The sequence below is a fragment of the Phyllobates terribilis genome, unplaced genomic scaffold (assembly GCF_046119375.1).
Source record: "Phyllobates terribilis strain yellow unplaced genomic scaffold, ASM4611937v1 Scaffold_40__1_contigs__length_11209783, whole genome shotgun sequence".
Lineage (NCBI taxonomy): Eukaryota > Metazoa > Chordata > Amphibia > Anura > Dendrobatidae > Phyllobates > Phyllobates terribilis.
The window spans coordinates 10322111-10339487 of NW_027362800.1; the positions used below are offsets into that span (position 1 = coordinate 10322111).

Here is a 17377-nt window from a genome sequence, read left to right on the forward strand (position 1 = left end):
AACCAGCTCACATACCTGTTAGCTCAGGTGAGTTTAAAAGGCTGCTGTTGATAACAAGGGCATTTGCTAAATAGATGGTGTGTGTGCAACAATATACTGAAAGGTCAATTATATTGTGCAGCTTATCTCACCACCTGTAGTTATTTAGGTGAAAGCTCCAAAATGCTTGCCTAATATGTCTGTTTATCCAAAAGGAAGTATAGAGGGAGAGCTAGATAGATAGCATTGCATTACATTACATTACATGGCAATGCAATGCACAGTTGCTGAAGTTGAACCAAAATGAGCTTGTCATCTGGCTTCTGCAACTTTTAACATGAAAAATCCAATGAGGAGAAGAAAAGCAAAGCCAAAGAGTCCATCCCAAAATCCGACAAACAAGCAAAATGAACAAAAAGCATTGAATTCAATTCTTTCTGATTTTAGAAACTGCATTAAAGAAGGGGTGCACCGGTCCTGGAGATACTGCAATACCAGGTCAATGCGTGGAGTGGACAGAGCAAGCTCTTTTTCCATCTCCCTGTTCTAAAAATCCATTTAATATATGGTCCCCAGATAGGGGACGTATCAGATATTAAACTGATAAGAACAGATACTACACTTGATCTTAGCCAAAAGGCCGAGAAGCGATAACCAGAATTGGTTTCCGACTACGGTGCCACCCAAGGATTCTGAAAAGTCCATTTGTGGAGATGGCCACCTGGACTCCCGTTAAGAAGACATGCTGTCAACCTCTAGATCCCTCACATGCCTGCACTTTTCGGCTTGCTGCTGCTGCAATCCACGCGTTTTAGATCTGCATAACTCCACCTCTTTTAGCACAGTACCCTCAACCCCCGGCTGTTCCCACCCGCCTCAACACCGTTGGAAGGGAGGAGAACCAATTAAGGCGGGGGGGGGGGGGGTGGAACGAGCAGCTGTCTACCCTTAGCAGGAGGGTTGCTGATTAATTACCTCTCCTGCTGCTGCTGGCTGTCCAGCAGCAGACTGAAGGTGGCTGCTGCTGTGCGCAGGTATATAAAGGCTCAGAGCCTATTATGACACGCGCAGCCAGCGTTCCATTGCCACATTCCGTCTACTGCAGGCGGGATACCTGGATGGCTGAATGTCACTGAGAAGCTCACAGAGACCGCCATAAGCAACAGTTTAAAAGAATGCCACAGACTAATCAACCAAACTTTTTGGGTTGGTTTCTCTTTTATAGTCTGCAGGCATTAAATGAAAGAAGTCAGTGTTCCAGCAGAGGGAGACAACGTTTCAGAAAAGGCATTGTAGCAAACCAAAAAAGAAATTTTAAGCGCAGCAGAGTAACCAGCTCACATACCTGTTAGCTCAGGTGAGTTTAAAAGGCTGCTGTTGATAACAAGGGCATTTGCTAAATAGATGGTGTGTGTGCAACAATATACTGAAAGGTCAATTATATTGTGCAGCTTATCTCACCACCTGTAGTTATTTAGGTGAAAGCTCCAAAATGCTTGCCTAATATGTCTGTTTATCCAAAAGGAAGTATAGAGGGAGAGCTAGATAGATAGCATTGCATTACATTACATTACATGGCAATGCAATGCACAGTTGCTGAAGTTGAACCAAAATGAGCTTGTCATCTGGCTTCTGCAACTTTTAACATGAAAAATCCAATGAGGAGAAGAAAAGCAAAGCCAAAGAGTCCATCCCAAAATCCGACAAACAAGCAAAATGAACAAAAAGCATTGAATTCAATTCTTTCTGATTTTAGAAACTGCATTAAAGAAGGGGTGCACCGGTCCTGGAGATACTGCAATACCAGGTCAATGCGTGGAGTGGACAGAGCAAGCTCTTTTTCCATCTCCCTGTTCTAAAAATCCATTTAATATATGGTCCCCAGATAGGGGACGTATCAGATATTAAACTGATAAGAACAGATACTACACTTGATCTTAGCCAAAAGGCCGAGAAGCGATAACCAGAATTGGTTTCCGACTACGGTGCCACCCAAGGATTCTGAAAAGTCCATTTGTGGAGATGGCCACCTGGACTCCCGTTAAGAAGACATGCTGTCAACCTCTAGATCCCTCACATGCCTGCACTTTTCGGCTTGCTGCTGCTGCAATCCACGCGTTTTAGATCTGCATAACTCCACCTCTTTTAGCACAGTACCCTCAACCCCCGGCTGTTCCCACCCGCCTCAACACCGTTGGAAGGGAGGAGAACCAATTAAGGCGGGGGGGGGGGGTGGAACGAGCAGCTGTCTACCCTTAGTAGGAGGGTTGCTGATTAATTACCTCTCCTGCTGCTGCTGCTGCTGGCTGTCCAGCAGCAGACTGAAGGTGGCTGCTGCTGTGCGCAGGTATATAAAGGCTCAGAGCCTATTATGACACGCGCAGCCAGCGTTCCATTGCCACATTCCGTCTACTGCAGGCGGGATACCTGGATGGCTGAATGTCACTGAGAAGCTCACAGAGACCGCCATAAGCAACAGTTTAAAAGAATGCCACAGACTAATCAACCAAACTTTTTGGGTTGGTTTCTCTTTTATAGTCTGCAGGCATTAAATGAAAGAAGTCAGTGTTCCAGCAGAGGGAGACAACGTTTCAGAAAAGGCATTGTAGCAAACCAAAAAAGAAATTTTAAGCGCAGCAGAGTAACCAGCTCACATACCTGTTAGCTCAGGTGAGTTTAAAAGGCTGCTGTTGATAACAAGGGCATTTGCTAAATAGATGGTGTGTGTGCAACAATATACTGAAAGGTCAATTATATTGTGCAGCTTATCTCACCACCTGTAGTTATTTAGGTGAAAGCTCCAAAATGCTTGCCTAATATGTCTGTTTATCCAAAAGGAAGTATAGAGGGAGAGCTAGATAGATAGCATTGCATTACATTACATTACATGGCAATGCAATGCACAGTTGCTGAAGTTGAACCAAAATGAGCTTGTCATCTGGCTTCTGCAACTTTTAACATGAAAAATCCAATGAGGAGAAGAAAAGCAAAGCCAAAGAGTCCATCCCAAAATCCGACAAACAAGCAAAATGAACAAAAAGCATTGAATTCAATTCTTTCTGATTTTAGAAACTGCATTAAAGAAGGGGTGCACCGGTCCTGGAGATACTGCAATACCAGGTCAATGCGTGGAGTGGACAGAGCAAGCTCTTTTTCCATCTCCCTGTTCTAAAAATCCATTTAATATATGGTCCCCAGATAGGGGACGTATCAGATATTAAACTGATAAGAACAGATACTACACTTGATCTTAGCCAAAAGGCCGAGAAGCGATAACCAGAATTGGTTTCCGACTACGGTGCCACCCAAGGATTCTGAAAAGTCCATTTGTGGAGATGGCCACCTGGACTCCCGTTAAGAAGACATGCTGTCAACCTCTAGATCCCTCACATGCCTGCACTTTTCGGCTTGCTGCTGCTGCAATCCACGCGTTTTAGATCTGCATAACTCCACCTCTTTTAGCACAGTACCCTCAACCCCCGGCTGTTCCCACCCGCCTCAACACCGTTGGAAGGGAGGAGAACCAATTAAGGCGGGGGGGGGGGGGGGGGGTGGAACGAGCAGCTGTCTACCCTTAGCAGGAGGGTTGCTGATTAATTACCTCTCCTGCTGCTGCTGGCTGTCCAGCAGCAGACTGAAGGTGGCTGCTGCTGTGCGCAGGTATATAAAGGCTCAGAGCCTATTATGACACGCGCAGCCAGCGTTCCATTGCCACATTCCGTCTACTGCAGGCGGGATACCTGGATGGCTGAATGTCACTGAGAAGCTCACAGAGACCGCCATAAGCAACAGTTTAAAAGAATGCCACAGACTAATCAACCAAACTTTTTGGGTTGGTTTCTCTTTTATAGTCTGCAGGCATTAAATGAAAGAAGTCAGTGTTCCAGCAGAGGGAGACAACGTTTCAGAAAAGGCATTGTAGCAAACCAAAAAAGAAATTTTAAGCGCAGCAGAGTAACCAGCTCACATACCTGTTAGCTCAGGTGAGTTTAAAAGGCTGCTGTTGATAACAAGGGCATTTGCTAAATAGATGGTGTGTGTGCAACAATATACTGAAAGGTCAATTATATTGTGCAGCTTATCTCACCACCTGTAGTTATTTAGGTGAAAGCTCCAAAATGCTTGCCTAATATGTCTGTTTATCCAAAAGGAAGTATAGAGGGAGAGCTAGATAGATAGCATTGCATTACATTACATTACATGGCAATGCAATGCACAGTTGCTGAAGTTGAACCAAAATGAGCTTGTCATCTGGCTTCTGCAACTTTTAACATGAAAAATCCAATGAGGAGAAGAAAAGCAAAGCCAAAGAGTCCATCCCAAAATCCGACAAACAAGCAAAATGAACAAAAAGCATTGAATTCAATTCTTTCTGATTTTAGAAACTGCATTAAAGAAGGGGTGCACCGGTCCTGGAGATACTGCAATACCAGGTCAATGCGTGGAGTGGACAGAGCAAGCTCTTTTTCCATCTCCCTGTTCTAAAAATCCATTTAATATATGGTCCCCAGATAGGGGACGTATCAGATATTAAACTGATAAGAACAGATACTACACTTGATCTTAGCCAAAAGGCCGAGAAGCGATAACCAGAATTGGTTTCCGACTACGGTGCCACCCAAGGATTCTGAAAAGTCCATTTGTGGAGATGGCCACCTGGACTCCCGTTAAGAAGACATGCTGTCAACCTCTAGATCCCTCACATGCCTGCACTTTTCGGCTTGCTGCTGCTGCAATCCACGCGTTTTAGATCTGCATAACTCCACCTCTTTTAGCACAGTACCCTCAACCCCCGGCTGTTCCCACCCGCCTCAACACCGTTGGAAGGGAGGAGAACCAATTAAGGCGGGGGGGGGGGTGGAACGAGCAGCTGTCTACCCTTAGTAGGAGGGTTGCTGATTAATTACCTCTCCTGCTGCTGCTGCTGCTGGCTGTCCAGCAGCAGACTGAAGGTGGCTGCTGCTGTGCGCAGGTATATAAAGGCTCAGAGCCTATTATGACACGCGCAGCCAGCGTTCCATTGCCACATTCCGTCTACTGCAGGCGGGATACCTGGATGGCTGAATGTCACTGAGAAGCTCACAGAGACCGCCATAAGCAACAGTTTAAAAGAATGCCACAGACTAATCAACCAAACTTTTTGGGTTGGTTTCTCTTTTATAGTCTGCAGGCATTAAATGAAAGAAGTCAGTGTTCCAGCAGAGGGAGACAACGTTTCACAAAAGGCATTGTAGCAAACCAAAAAAGAAATTTTAAGCGCAGCAGAGTAACCAGCTCACATACCTGTTAGCTCAGGTGAGTTTAAAAGGCTGCTGTTGATAACAAGGGCATTTGCTAAATAGATGGTGTGTGTGCAACAATATACTGAAAGGTCAATTATATTGTGCAGCTTATCTCACCACCTGTAGTTATTTAGGTGAAAGCTCCAAAATGCTTGCCTAATGTGTCTGTTTATCCAAAAGGAAGTATAGAGGGAGAGCTAGATAGATAGCATTGCATTACATTACATTACATGGCAATGCAATGCACAGTTGCTGAAGTTGAACCAAAATGAGCTTGTCATCTGGCTTCTGCAACTTTTAACATGAAAAATCCAATGAGGAGAAGGAAAGCAAAGCCAAAGAGTCCATCCCAAAATCCGACAAACAAGCAAAATGAACAAAAAGCATTGAATTCAATTCTTTCTGATTTTAGAAACTGCATTAAAGAAGGGGTGCACCGGTCCTGGAGATACTGCAATACCAGGTCAATGCGTGGAGTGGACAGAGCAAGCTCTTTTTCCATCTCCCTGTTCTAAAAATCCATTTAATATATGGTCCCCAGATAGGGGACGTATCAGATATTAAACTGATAAGAACAGATACTACACTTGATCTTAGCCAAAAGGCCGAGAAGCGATAACCAGAATTGGTTTCCGACTACGGTGCCACCCAAGGATTCTGAAAAGTCCATTTGTGGAGATGGCCACCTGGACTCCCGTTAAGAAGACATGCTGTCAACCTCTAGATCCCTCACATGCCTGCACTTTTCGGCTTGCTGCTGCTGCAATCCACGCGTTTTAGATCTGCATAACTCCACCTCTTTTAGCACAGTACCCTCAACCCCCGGCTGTTCCCACCCGCCTCAACACCGTTGGAAGGGAGGAGAACCAATTAAGGCGGGGGGGGGGGTGGAACGAGCAGCTGTCTACCCTTAGCAGGAGGGTTGCTGATTAATTACCTCTCCTGCTGCTGCTGCTGGCTGTCCAGCAGCAGACTGAAGGTGGCTGCTGCTGTGCGCAGGTATATAAAGGCTCAGAGCCTATTATGACACGCGCAGCCAGCGTTCCATTGCCACATTCCGTCTACTGCAGGCGGGATACCTGGATGGCTGAATGTCACTGAGAAGCTCACAGAGACCGCCATAAGCAACAGTTTAAAAGAATGCCACAGACTAATCAACCAAACTTTTTGGGTTGGTTTCTCTTTTATAGTCTGCAGGCATTAAATGAAAGAAGTCAGTGTTCCAGCAGAGGGAGACAACGTTTCAGAAAAGGCATTGTAGCAAACCAAAAAAGAAATTTTAAGCCCAGCAGAGTAACCAGCTCACATACCTGTTAGCTCAGGTGAGTTTAAAAGGCTGCTGTTGATAACATGGGCATTTGCTAAATAGATGGTGTGTGTGCAACAATATACTGAAAGGTCAATTATATTGTGCAGCTTATCTCACCACCTGTAGTTATTTAGGTGAAAGCTCTAAAATGCTTGCCTAATATGTCTGTTTATCCAAAAGGAAGTATAGAGGGAGAGCTAGATAGATAGCATTGCATTACATTACATTACATGGCAATGCAATGCACAGTTGCTGAAGTTGAACCAAAATGAGCTTGTCATCTGGCTTCTGCAACTTTTAACATGAAAAATCCAATGAGGAGAAGAAAAGCAAAGCCAAAGAGTCCATCCCAAAATCCGACAAACAAGCAAAATGAACAAAAAGCATTGAATTCAATTCTTTCTGATTTTAGAAACTGCATTAAAGAAGGGGTGCACCGGTCCTGGAGATACTGCAATACCAGGTCAATGCGTGGAGTGGACAGAGCAAGCTCTTTTTCCATCTCCCTGTTCTAAAAATCCATTTAATATATGGTCCCCAGATAGGGGACGTATCAGATATTAAACTGATAAGAACAGATACTACACTTGATCTTAGCCAAAAGGCCGAGAAGCGATAACCAGAATTGGTTTCCGACTACGGTGCCACCCAAGGATTCTGAAAAGTCCATTTGTGGAGATGGCCACCTGGACTCCCGTTAAGAAGACATGCTGTCAACCTCTAGATCCCTCACATGCCTGCACTTTTCGGCTTGCTGCTGCTGCAATCCACGCGTTTTAGATCTGCATAACTCCACCTCTTTTAGCACAGTACCCTCAACCCCCGGCTGTTCCCACCCGCCTCAACACCGTTGGAAGGGAGGAGAACCAATTAAGGCGGGGGGGGGGTGGAACGAGCAGCTGTCTACCCTTAGCAGGAGGGTTGCTGATTAATTACCTCTCCTGCTGCTGCTGCTGCTGGCTGTCCAGCAGCAGACTGAAGGTGGCTGCTGCTGTGCGCAGGTATATAAAGGCTCAGAGCCTATTATGACACGCGCAGCCAGCGTTCCATTGCCACATTCCGTCTACTGCAGGCGGGATACCTGGATGGCTGAATGTCACTGAGAAGCTCACAGAGACCGCCATAAGCAACAGTTTAAAAGAATGCCACAGACTAATCAACCAAACTTTTTGGGTTGGTTTCTCTTTTATAGTCTGCAGGCATTAAATGAAAGAAGTCAGTGTTCCAGCAGAGGGAGACAACGTTTCAGAAAAGGCATTGTAGCAAACCAAAAAAGAAATTTTAAGCGCAGCAGAGTAACCAGCTCACATACCTGTTAGCTCAGGTGAGTTTAAAAGGCTGCTGTTGATAACAAGGGCATTTGCTAAATAGATGGTGTGTGTGCAACAATATACTGAAAGGTCAATTATATTGTGCAGCTTATCTCACCACCTGTAGTTATTTAGGTGAAAGCTCAAAAATGCTTGCCTAATATGTCTGTTTATCCAAAAGGAAGTATAGAGGGAGAGCTAGATAGATAGCATTGCATTACATTACATTACATGGCAATGCAATGCACAGTTGCTGAAGTTGAACCAAAATGAGCTTGTCATCTGGCTTCTGCAACTTTTAACATGAAAAATCCAATGAGGAGAAGAAAAGCAAAGCCAAAGAGTCCATCCCAAAATCCGACAAACAAGCAAAATGAACAAAAAGCATTGAATTCAATTCTTTCTGATTTTAGAAACTGCATTAAAGAAGGGGTGCACCGGTCCTGGAGATACTGCAATACCAGGTCAATGCGTGGAGTGGACAGAGCAAGCTCTTTTTCCATCTCCCTGTTCTAAAAATCCATTTAATATATGGTCCCCAGATAGGGGACGTATCAGATATTAAACTGATAAGAACAGATTTTTTGATTGAAGCTGCATCCAAGGCACTGAAAAATGTGACCGAAGTCACACCAAAACAGCGCACGAGGCGAGGATTCATGTGGACCCTTCCCGGAGGAGAGGCTCCCCAATAAACCATCCCCATCCCTCCGAGCCAGAAGGCCACAGCGAGGGTCAGGGATCTCCGATGCTCTCCCTAGCCGAAGCCGGAGAAGAGCCGTTTTCGTGCTCGCAGCTTCCATCTAGGCTGCCACCCTAATGGAGCTGGAGCCTGTGTTGGTTTCTCAGCCCAAAGCTGACCGGACCTCCGACCGGGTTTATAAAAATTCCCCTTCCTAGCCCGGAGGCCAGGAATAGGGGGGGTTGCTCAGAAAGTATGATTGGCAAAGGTGCGGCGTGCTACGAAGCCAAGTCTTTCTGGGGTTCCCAGTCCCAGTAAGCTTGGACTCCCACCAGGGCGCCTACTCCTGGGGCACATTGCTCCAAAGCCCTCACACTTACCCAGCCTAGTGACTTCGATCCTGGAGGGCCATGTTTTCCATCAGATAACTCTATGAGCCACCTGGCGTACTAACAAGTGCACCAAACCAGTGTGTAATGTGCATCAATTTACTAGGGCAGCCCAAGGACAAAACTGCCTTTTCAAAAGATACTACACTTGATCTTAGCCAAAAGGCCGAGAAGCGATAACCAGAATTGGTTTCCGACTACGGTGCCACCCAAGGATTCTGAAAAGTCCATTTGTGGAGATGGCCACCTGGACTCCCGTTAAGAAGACATGCTGTCAACCTCTAGATCCCTCACATGCCTGCACTTTTCGGCTTGCTGCTGCTGCAATCCACGCGTTTTAGATCTGCATAACTCCACCTCTTTTAGCACAGTACCCTCAACCCCCGGCTGTTCCCACCCGCCTCAACACCGTTGGAAGGGAGGAGAACCAATTAAGGCGGGGGGGGGGGTGGAACGAGCAGCTGTCTACCCTTAGCAGGAGGGTTGCTGATTAATTACCTCTCCTGCTGCTGCTGCTGCTGGCTGTCCAGCAGCAGAATGAAGGTGGCTGCTGCTGTGCGCAGGTATATAAAGGCTCAGAGCCTATTATGACACGCACAGCCAGCGTTCCATTGCCACATTCCGTCTACTGCAGGCGGGATACCTGGATGGCTGAATGTCACTGAGAAGCTCACAGAGACCGCCATAAGCAACAGTTTAAAAGAATGCCACAGACTAATCAACCAAACTTTTTGGGTTGGTTTCTCTTTTATAGTCTGCAGGCATTAAATGAAAGAAGTCAGTGTTCCAGCAGAGGGAGACAACGTTTCAGAAAAGGCATTGTAGCAAACCAAAAAAGAAATTTTGAGCGCAGCAGAGTAACCAGCTCACATACCTGTTAGCTCAGGTGAGTTTAAAAGGCTGCTGTTGATAACAAGGGCATTTGCTAAATAGATGGTGTGTGTGCAACAATATACTGAAAGGTCAATTATATTGTGCAGCTTATCTCACCACCTGTAGTTATTTAGGTGAAAGCTCCAAAATGCTTGCCTAATATGTCTGTTTATCCAAAAGGAAGTATAGAGGGAGAGCTAGATAGATAGCATTGCATTACATTACATTACATGGCAATGCAATGCACAGTTGCTGAAGTTGAACCAAAATGAGCTTGTCATCTGGCTTCTGCAACTTTTAACATGAAAAATCCAATGAGGAGAAGAAAAGCAAAGCCAAAGAGTCCATCCCAAAATCCGACAAACAAGCAAAATTAACAAAAAGCATTGAATTCAATTCTTTCTGATTTTAGAAACTGCATTAAAGAAGGGGTGCACCGGTCCTGGAGATACTGCAATACCAGGTCAATGCGTGGAGTGGACAGAGCAAGCTCTTTTTCCATCTCCCTGTTCTAAAAATCCATTTAATATATGGTCCCCAGATAGGGGACGTATCAGATATTAAACTGATAAGAACAGATACTACACTTGATCTTAGCCAAAAGGCCGAGAAGCGATAACCAGAATTGGTTTCCGACTACGGTGCCACCCAAGGATTCTGAAAAGTCCATTTGTGGAGATGGCCACCTGGACTCCCGTTAAGAAGACATGCTGTCAACCTCTAGATCCCTCACATGCCTGCACTTTTCGGCTTGCTGCTGCTGCAATCCACGCGTTTTAGATCTGCATAACTCCACCTCTTTTAGCACAGTACCCTCAACCCCCGGCTGTTCCCACCCGCCTCAACACCGTTGGAAGGGAGGAGAACCAATTAAGGCGGGGGGGGGGGTGGAACGAGCAGCTGTCTACCCTTAGCAGGAGGGTTGCTGATTAATTACCTCTCCTGCTGCTGCTGATGCTGGCTGTCCAGCAGCAGACTGAAGGTGGCTGCTGCTGTGCGCAGGTATATAAAGGCTCAGAGCCTATTATGACACGCGCAGCCAGCGTTCCATTGCCACATTCCGTCTACTGCAGGCGGGATACCTGGATGGCTGAATGTCACTGAGAAGCTCACAGAGACCGCCATAAGCAACAGTTTAAAAGAATGCCACAGACTAATCAACCAAACTTTTTGGGTTGGTTTCTCTTTTATAGTCTGCAGGCATTAAATGAAAGAAGTCAGTGTTCCAGCAGAGGGAGACAACGTTTCAGAAAAGGCATTGTAGCAAACCAAAAAAGAAATTTTAAGCGCAGCAGAGTAACCAGCTCACATACCTGTTAGCTCAGGTGAGTTTAAAAGGCTGCTGTTGATAACAAGGGCATTTGCTAAATAGATGGTGTGTGTGCAACAATATACTGAAAGGTCAATTATATTGTGCAGCTTATCTCACCACCTGTAGTTATTTAGGTGAAAGCTCAAAAATGCTTGCCTAATATGTCTGTTTATCCAAAAGGAAGTATAGAGGGAGAGCTAGATAGATAGCATTGCATTACATTACATTACATGGCAATGCAATGCACAGTTGCTGAAGTTGAACCAAAATGAGCTTGTCATCTGGCTTCTGCAACTTTTAACATGAAAAATCCAATGAGGAGAAGAAAAGCAAAGCCAAAGAGTCCATCCCAAAATCCGACAAACAAGCAAAATGAACAAAAAGCATTGAATTCAATTCTTTCTGATTTTAGAAACTGCATTAAAGAAGGGGTGCACCGGTCCTGGAGATACTGCAATACCAGGTCAATGCGTGGAGTGGACAGAGCAAGCTCTTTTTCCATCTCCCTGTTCTAAAAATCCATTTAATATATGGTCCCCAGATAGGGGACGTATCAGATATTAAACTGATAAGAACAGATTTTTTGATTGAAGCTGCATCCAAGGCACTGAAAAATGTGACCGAAGTCACACCAAAACAGCGCACGAGGCGAGGATTCATGTGGACCCTTCCCGGAGGAGAGGCTCCCCAATAAACCATCCCCATCCCTCCGAGCCAGAAGGCCACAGCGAGGGTCAGGGATCTCCGATGCTCTCCCTAGCCGAAGCCGGAGAAGAGCCGTTTTCGTGCTCGCAGCTTCCATCTAGGCTGCCACCCTAGTGGAGCTGGAGCCTGTGTTGGTTTCTCAGCCCAAAGCTGACCGGACCTCCGACCGGGTTTATAAAAATTCCCCTTCCTAGCCCGGAGGCCAGGAATAGGGGGGGTTGCTCAGAAAGTATGATTGGCAAAGGTGCGGCGTGCTACGAAGCCAAGTCTTTCTGGGGTTCCCAGTCCCAGTAAGCTTGGACTCCCACCAGGGCGCCTACTCCTGGGGCACATTGCTCCAAAGCCCTCACACTTACCCAGCCTAGTGACTTCGATCCTGGAGGGCCATGTTTTCCATCAGATAACTCTATGAGCCACCTGGCGTACTAACAAGTGCACCAAACCAGTGTGTAATGTGCATCAATTTACTAGGGCAGCCCAAGGACAAAACTGCCTTTTCAAAAGATACTACACTTGATCTTAGCCAAAAGGCCGAGAAGCGATAACCAGAATTGGTTTCCGACTACGGTGCCACCCAAGGATTCTGAAAAGTCCATTTGTGGAGATGGCCACCTGGACTCCCGTTAAGAAGACATGCTGTCAACCTCTAGATCCCTCACATGCCTGCACTTTTCGGCTTGCTGCTGCTGCAATCCACGCGTTTTAGATCTGCATAACTCCACCTCTTTTAGCACAGTACCCTCAACCCCCGGCTGTTCCCACCCGCCTCAACACCGTTGGAAGGGAGGAGAACCAATTAAGGCGGGGGGGGGGGGGGTGGAACGAGCAGCTGTCTACCCTTAGCAGGAGGGTTGCTGATTAATTACCTCTCCTGCTGCTGCTGCTGCTGGCTGTCCAGCAGCAGAATGAAGGTGGCTGCTGCTGTGCGCAGGTATATAAAGGCTCAGAGCCTATTATGACACGCGCAGCCAGCGTTCCATTGCCACATTCCGTCTACTGCAGGCGGGATACCTGGATGGCTGAATGTCACTGAGAAGCTCACAGAGACCGCCATAAGCAACAGTTTAAAAGAATGCCACAGACTAATCAACCAAACTTTTTGGGTTGGTTTCTCTTTTATAGTCTGCAGGCATTAAATGAAAGAAGTCAGTGTTCCAGCAGAGGGAGACAACGTTTCAGAAAAGGCATTGTAGCAAACCAAAAAAGAAATTTTAAGCGCAGCAGAGTAACCAGCTCACATACCTGTTAGCTCAGGTGAGTTTAAAAGGCTGCTGTTGATAACAAGGGCATTTGCTAAATAGATGGTGTGTGTGCAACAATATACTGAAAGGTCAATTATATTGTGCAGCTTATCTCACCACCTGTAGTTATTTAGGTGAAAGCTCCAAAATGCTTGCCTAATATGTCTGTTTATCCAAAAGGAAGTATAGAGGGAGAGCTAGATAGATAGCATTGCATTACATTACATTACATGGCAATGCAATGCACAGTTGCTGAAGTTGAACCAAAATGAGCTTGTCATCTGGCTTCTGCAACTTTTAACATGAAAAATCCAATGAGGAGAAGAAAAGCAAAGCCAAAGAGTCCATCCCAAAATCCGACAAACAAGCAAAATTAACAAAAAGCATTGAATTCAATTCTTTCTGATTTTAGAAACTGCATTAAAGAAGGGGTGCACCGGTCCTGGAGATACTGCAATACCAGGTCAATGCGTGGAGTGGACAGAGCAAGCTCTTTTTCCATCTCCCTGTTCTAAAAATCCATTTAATATATGGTCCCCAGATAGGGGACGTATCAGATATTAAACTGATAAGAACAGATACTACACTTGATCTTAGCCAAAAGGCCGAGAAGCGATAACCAGAATTGGTTTCCGACTACGGTGCCACCCAAGGATTCTGAAAAGTCCATTTGTGGAGATGGCCACCTGGACTCCCGTTAAGAAGACATGCTGTCAACCTCTAGATCCCTCACATGCCTGCACTTTTCGGCTTGCTGCTGCTGCAATCCACGCGTTTTAGATCTGCATAACTCCACCTCTTTTAGCACAGTACCCTCAACCCCCGGCTGTTCCCACCCGCCTCAACACCGTTGGAAGGGAGGAGAACCAATTAAGGCGGGGGGGGGGGTGGAACGAGCAGCTGTCTACCCTTAGCAGGAGGGTTGCTGATTAATTACCTCTCCTGCTGCTGCTGCTGCTGGCTGTCCAGCAGCAGACTGAAGGTGGCTGCTGCTGTGCGCAGGTATATAAAGGCTCAGAGCCTATTATGACACGCGCAGCCAGCGTTCCATTGCCACATTCCGTCTACTGCAGGCGGGATACCTGGATGGCTGAATGTCACTGAGAAGCTCACAGAGACCGCCATAAGCAACAGTTTAAAAGAATGCCACAGACTAATCAACCAAACTTTTTGGGTTGGTTTCTCTTTTATAGTCTGCAGGCATTAAATGAAAGAAGTCAGTGTTCCAGCAGAGGGAGACAACGTTTCAGAAAAGGCATTGTAGCAAACCAAAAAAGAAATTTTAAGCGCAGCAGAGTAACCAGCTCACATACCTGTTAGCTCAGGTGAGTTTAAAAGGCTGCTGTTGATAACAAGGGCATTTGCTAAATAGATGGTGTGTGTGCAACAATATACTGAAAGGTCAATTATATTGTGCAGCTTATCTCACCACCTGTAGTTATTTAGGTGAAAGCTCCAAAATGCTTGCCTAATATGTCTGTTTATCCAAAAGGAAGTATAGAGGGAGAGCTAGATAGATAGCATTGCATTACATTACATTACATGGCAATGCAATGCACAGTTGCTGAAGTTGAACCAAAATGAGCTTGTCATCTGGCTTCTGCAACTTTTAACATGAAAAATCCAATGAGGAGAAGAAAAGCAAAGCCAAAGAGTCCATCCCAAAATCCGACAAACAAGCAAAATGAACAAAAAGCATTGAATTCAATTCTTTCTGATTTTAGAAACTGCATTAAAGAAGGGGTGCACCGGTCCTGGAGATACTGGAATACCAGGTCAATGCGTGGAGTGGACAGAGCAAGCTCTTTTTCCATCTCCCTGTTCTAAAAATCCATTTAATATATGGTCCCCAGATAGGGGACGTATCAGATATTAAACTGATAAGAACAGATTTTTTTTTTTTTTTTTTTTTTTTTTAACCATTCAGGTTAGTTTTATAGCAAATCAGTAGGATATACCAAAACTGTTGCAAAAAAAAAACTTCTCATCATCATGGCCATATTTATTAAGCATAAAGTAACCTAATATTACAGAAAGAAGAACATCTTATTAATATAAACCAAAAGATCACTGAAATTTTACAATATGCCTCCACTTTTTAAATTTCCATATTCCCTCGGCATCTGTTCCACCACCGCTACTACTATCCATCTTGTAAATCAAAAATAGCCTAGAAAGAATAATCCTAATACATTCATTTACTGTAATTGATTTCCTTTTGAATACACAAAGATTCCTCACATCCCACAAACTTTCTAACACACAAGCCATAATTAACCACAAAACTCTCTCCTTTACACGTCCACTTGCACCAATACCAAACATAACCACACGCCAATCCACAAAAGTCACTCCCGCCAAACTCCTACACAACCCCCCTACACATTTCCACACGTCTTGCGCAAAATTACAATTCCACATCAGATGCATAACCGTCTCACAACCATTACATCCATCTCTTGGACAAACATCCGACATAATCAAACCTCTCTTCTTTTGAACGTCCCTCACTGGAAGAATATTGTGAAACGCCATCCACACTACATCCTTCTGTTTGTTGGACATCCCATACATACCCAACTTTCTCCAAGCATCCGCAACCTCATTCCCTCTCAAACCAACAATATTAGACTCGACCTCATTTGCACACAATTTCCTATACACCCTCTTAGTCATTCTAAACTCATCCACCGGCACACTCAGCAAATCATACTTCTTGACAAACTTCTCAATCACCTCATACCACACCGGACACTTAAAAGACACAGGCACTCTCGCATCCCTCTTTCTCCAACCTAACCCATACAACATCCATCCTGCAGAATAACTTGCCATACATGCACCCTTATTACCTTTACCCAACAATACCACAATCGTCTTAATATAATGGAGCCCTAAAAAAACCTCAACATTAGGAAATCCCAAACCACCATGCTGGCAGGCCTTATAAAGGCTTTCCCTCTTCAGCTTCTCCATCTTGCTGCACCAGAAAAAAGAAAAAATCATTTTCTCAACTCTCTTCACTTTCCTAAAAGGGGATGGAAAAATTATGGCCACAAAAAGCAGAATGGGTAAGATCACTGCTTTGATAACTAGAACTTTGCCCCGCAAAGAAAGATCTCTCATTCTCCAAAAATTCAATTTTCGCTCAACACGCATACCACACTCGTCCCAACTCTCATTTCCTTTCAGATCATCATTGAAAAATACCCCTAAAATCTTAATTGCACTCTCCTCATACTTAACACCTTCCATACGAATACTGTCATCTCCAAAGCATTTGAAACTACACTTAGTCCAGTTAACTCTAAAACCTGATGCACCACAGAAAAAATCCAAAAGCAACCTCACCCTACTCATTGAAGCCATACCTTCACTCACCATCACAACATCATCCATGTAACCTAACACCTTCACATGCTTACCACCACTCCCAGGCACTAACAATCCTCTCATCATTTTCTCACGTCTCACTAAACACAGCAAAGGCTCAATCACACATACAAACAAGACAGGGGACATAGGGCACCCCTGTCTTACACCAGACCTAATCATCACTTTGTCAGACAACCATCCATTCACTAAAATCTCACTTGACACATAATCATATAAAGACTTAAGTCCATTCAGAAAAACCCTAGGGAAACCCATCCTCTCCAATACTTTAAACAGAAACACATGCGAAACTCTATCAAAAGCCTTTTCAAAATCAATTGCTAGCACCATACACTTCTGCTTTCTAGTCTTACAATCCCCAAGCATATCCCTTAACAATAACAAATTATCACTTATACTCCGACCAGGCACGGCACACACTTTGTCATCCTCCACAACCCTACCAATCACCTCACGCATACGATTTGCTAACAATTTACTGTAGACCTTATAATCAGCGTTAAGCAATGATATGGGTCTCCAGTTCTCCAAACGCTTTTTCTCACCCTTCTTAAACACAAGAACCACTATACCCTCTTTCATACTGTCACACAAAACACCATTCATCCACATATACCTACAAACCTCAGTCAAGTCCTTACCCAAAAACTCCCAAGCTTTCACATACAGCTCCACAGGCAACCCATCCTTCCCAGGCGTCTTATTCTTTTTAGCACTCATAACAACATTCCTCACCTCATCCAAAATAACATCCTCACACAAAGCATCACATTCATCCGAACCAAGTCTCTTCTCCATACCACTCAATACATGCGACACAAGTCCAGGATCAATCCATTTCTCATCGTACAACTTACTATAGAAGCCATTCACCTCATTCAACACATTCTTCCCAACCA

General features: G+C 44.9%; 10 non-coding genes and 3 pseudogenes across 10 annotated transcripts; all 13 read right to left on the reverse strand.

Moving 5' to 3' along the window:
- Window positions 1-440: 440 nt before the first annotated feature.
- Window positions 441-631, reverse strand: LOC141190639 (U2 spliceosomal RNA). Its single transcript, XR_012264657.1, has one exon. It is a non-coding gene; the product is annotated as a U2 spliceosomal RNA (small nuclear RNA).
- Window positions 632-1749: 1118 nt separating this feature from the next.
- On the reverse strand, window positions 1750-1940 carry LOC141190641 (U2 spliceosomal RNA). The gene has a single exon (XR_012264659.1). It is a non-coding gene; the product is annotated as a U2 spliceosomal RNA (small nuclear RNA).
- A 1122-nt stretch (window positions 1941-3062) lies between these two features.
- On the reverse strand, window positions 3063-3253 carry LOC141190642 (U2 spliceosomal RNA). Its single transcript, XR_012264660.1, has one exon. It is a non-coding gene; the product is annotated as a U2 spliceosomal RNA (small nuclear RNA).
- A 1122-nt stretch (window positions 3254-4375) lies between these two features.
- On the reverse strand, window positions 4376-4566 carry LOC141190643 (U2 spliceosomal RNA). Its single transcript, XR_012264661.1, has one exon. It is a non-coding gene; the product is annotated as a U2 spliceosomal RNA (small nuclear RNA).
- Window positions 4567-5687: 1121 nt separating this feature from the next.
- On the reverse strand, window positions 5688-5878 carry LOC141190644 (U2 spliceosomal RNA). The gene has a single exon (XR_012264662.1). It is a non-coding gene; the product is annotated as a U2 spliceosomal RNA (small nuclear RNA).
- Window positions 5879-6996: 1118 nt separating this feature from the next.
- Window positions 6997-7187, reverse strand: LOC141190645 (U2 spliceosomal RNA). The gene has a single exon (XR_012264663.1). It is a non-coding gene; the product is annotated as a U2 spliceosomal RNA (small nuclear RNA).
- A 1120-nt stretch (window positions 7188-8307) lies between these two features.
- LOC141185658 (U2 spliceosomal RNA) lies at window positions 8308-8489 on the reverse strand. The gene has a single exon (XR_012260298.1). It is a non-coding gene; the product is annotated as a U2 spliceosomal RNA (small nuclear RNA).
- Window positions 8490-9013: 524 nt separating this feature from the next.
- On the reverse strand, window positions 9014-9129 carry LOC141186144 (U2 spliceosomal RNA; annotated as a pseudogene).
- A 1121-nt stretch (window positions 9130-10250) lies between these two features.
- LOC141190646 (U2 spliceosomal RNA) lies at window positions 10251-10441 on the reverse strand. Its single transcript, XR_012264664.1, has one exon. It is a non-coding gene; the product is annotated as a U2 spliceosomal RNA (small nuclear RNA).
- A 1121-nt stretch (window positions 10442-11562) lies between these two features.
- LOC141185659 (U2 spliceosomal RNA) lies at window positions 11563-11744 on the reverse strand. Its single transcript, XR_012260299.1, has one exon. It is a non-coding gene; the product is annotated as a U2 spliceosomal RNA (small nuclear RNA).
- Window positions 11745-12268: 524 nt separating this feature from the next.
- Window positions 12269-12384, reverse strand: LOC141186145 (U2 spliceosomal RNA; annotated as a pseudogene).
- A 1124-nt stretch (window positions 12385-13508) lies between these two features.
- Window positions 13509-13699, reverse strand: LOC141190647 (U2 spliceosomal RNA). The gene has a single exon (XR_012264665.1). It is a non-coding gene; the product is annotated as a U2 spliceosomal RNA (small nuclear RNA).
- Window positions 13700-14820: 1121 nt separating this feature from the next.
- On the reverse strand, window positions 14821-15031 carry LOC141186000 (U2 spliceosomal RNA; annotated as a pseudogene).
- Window positions 15032-17377: the final 2346 nt, after the last annotated feature.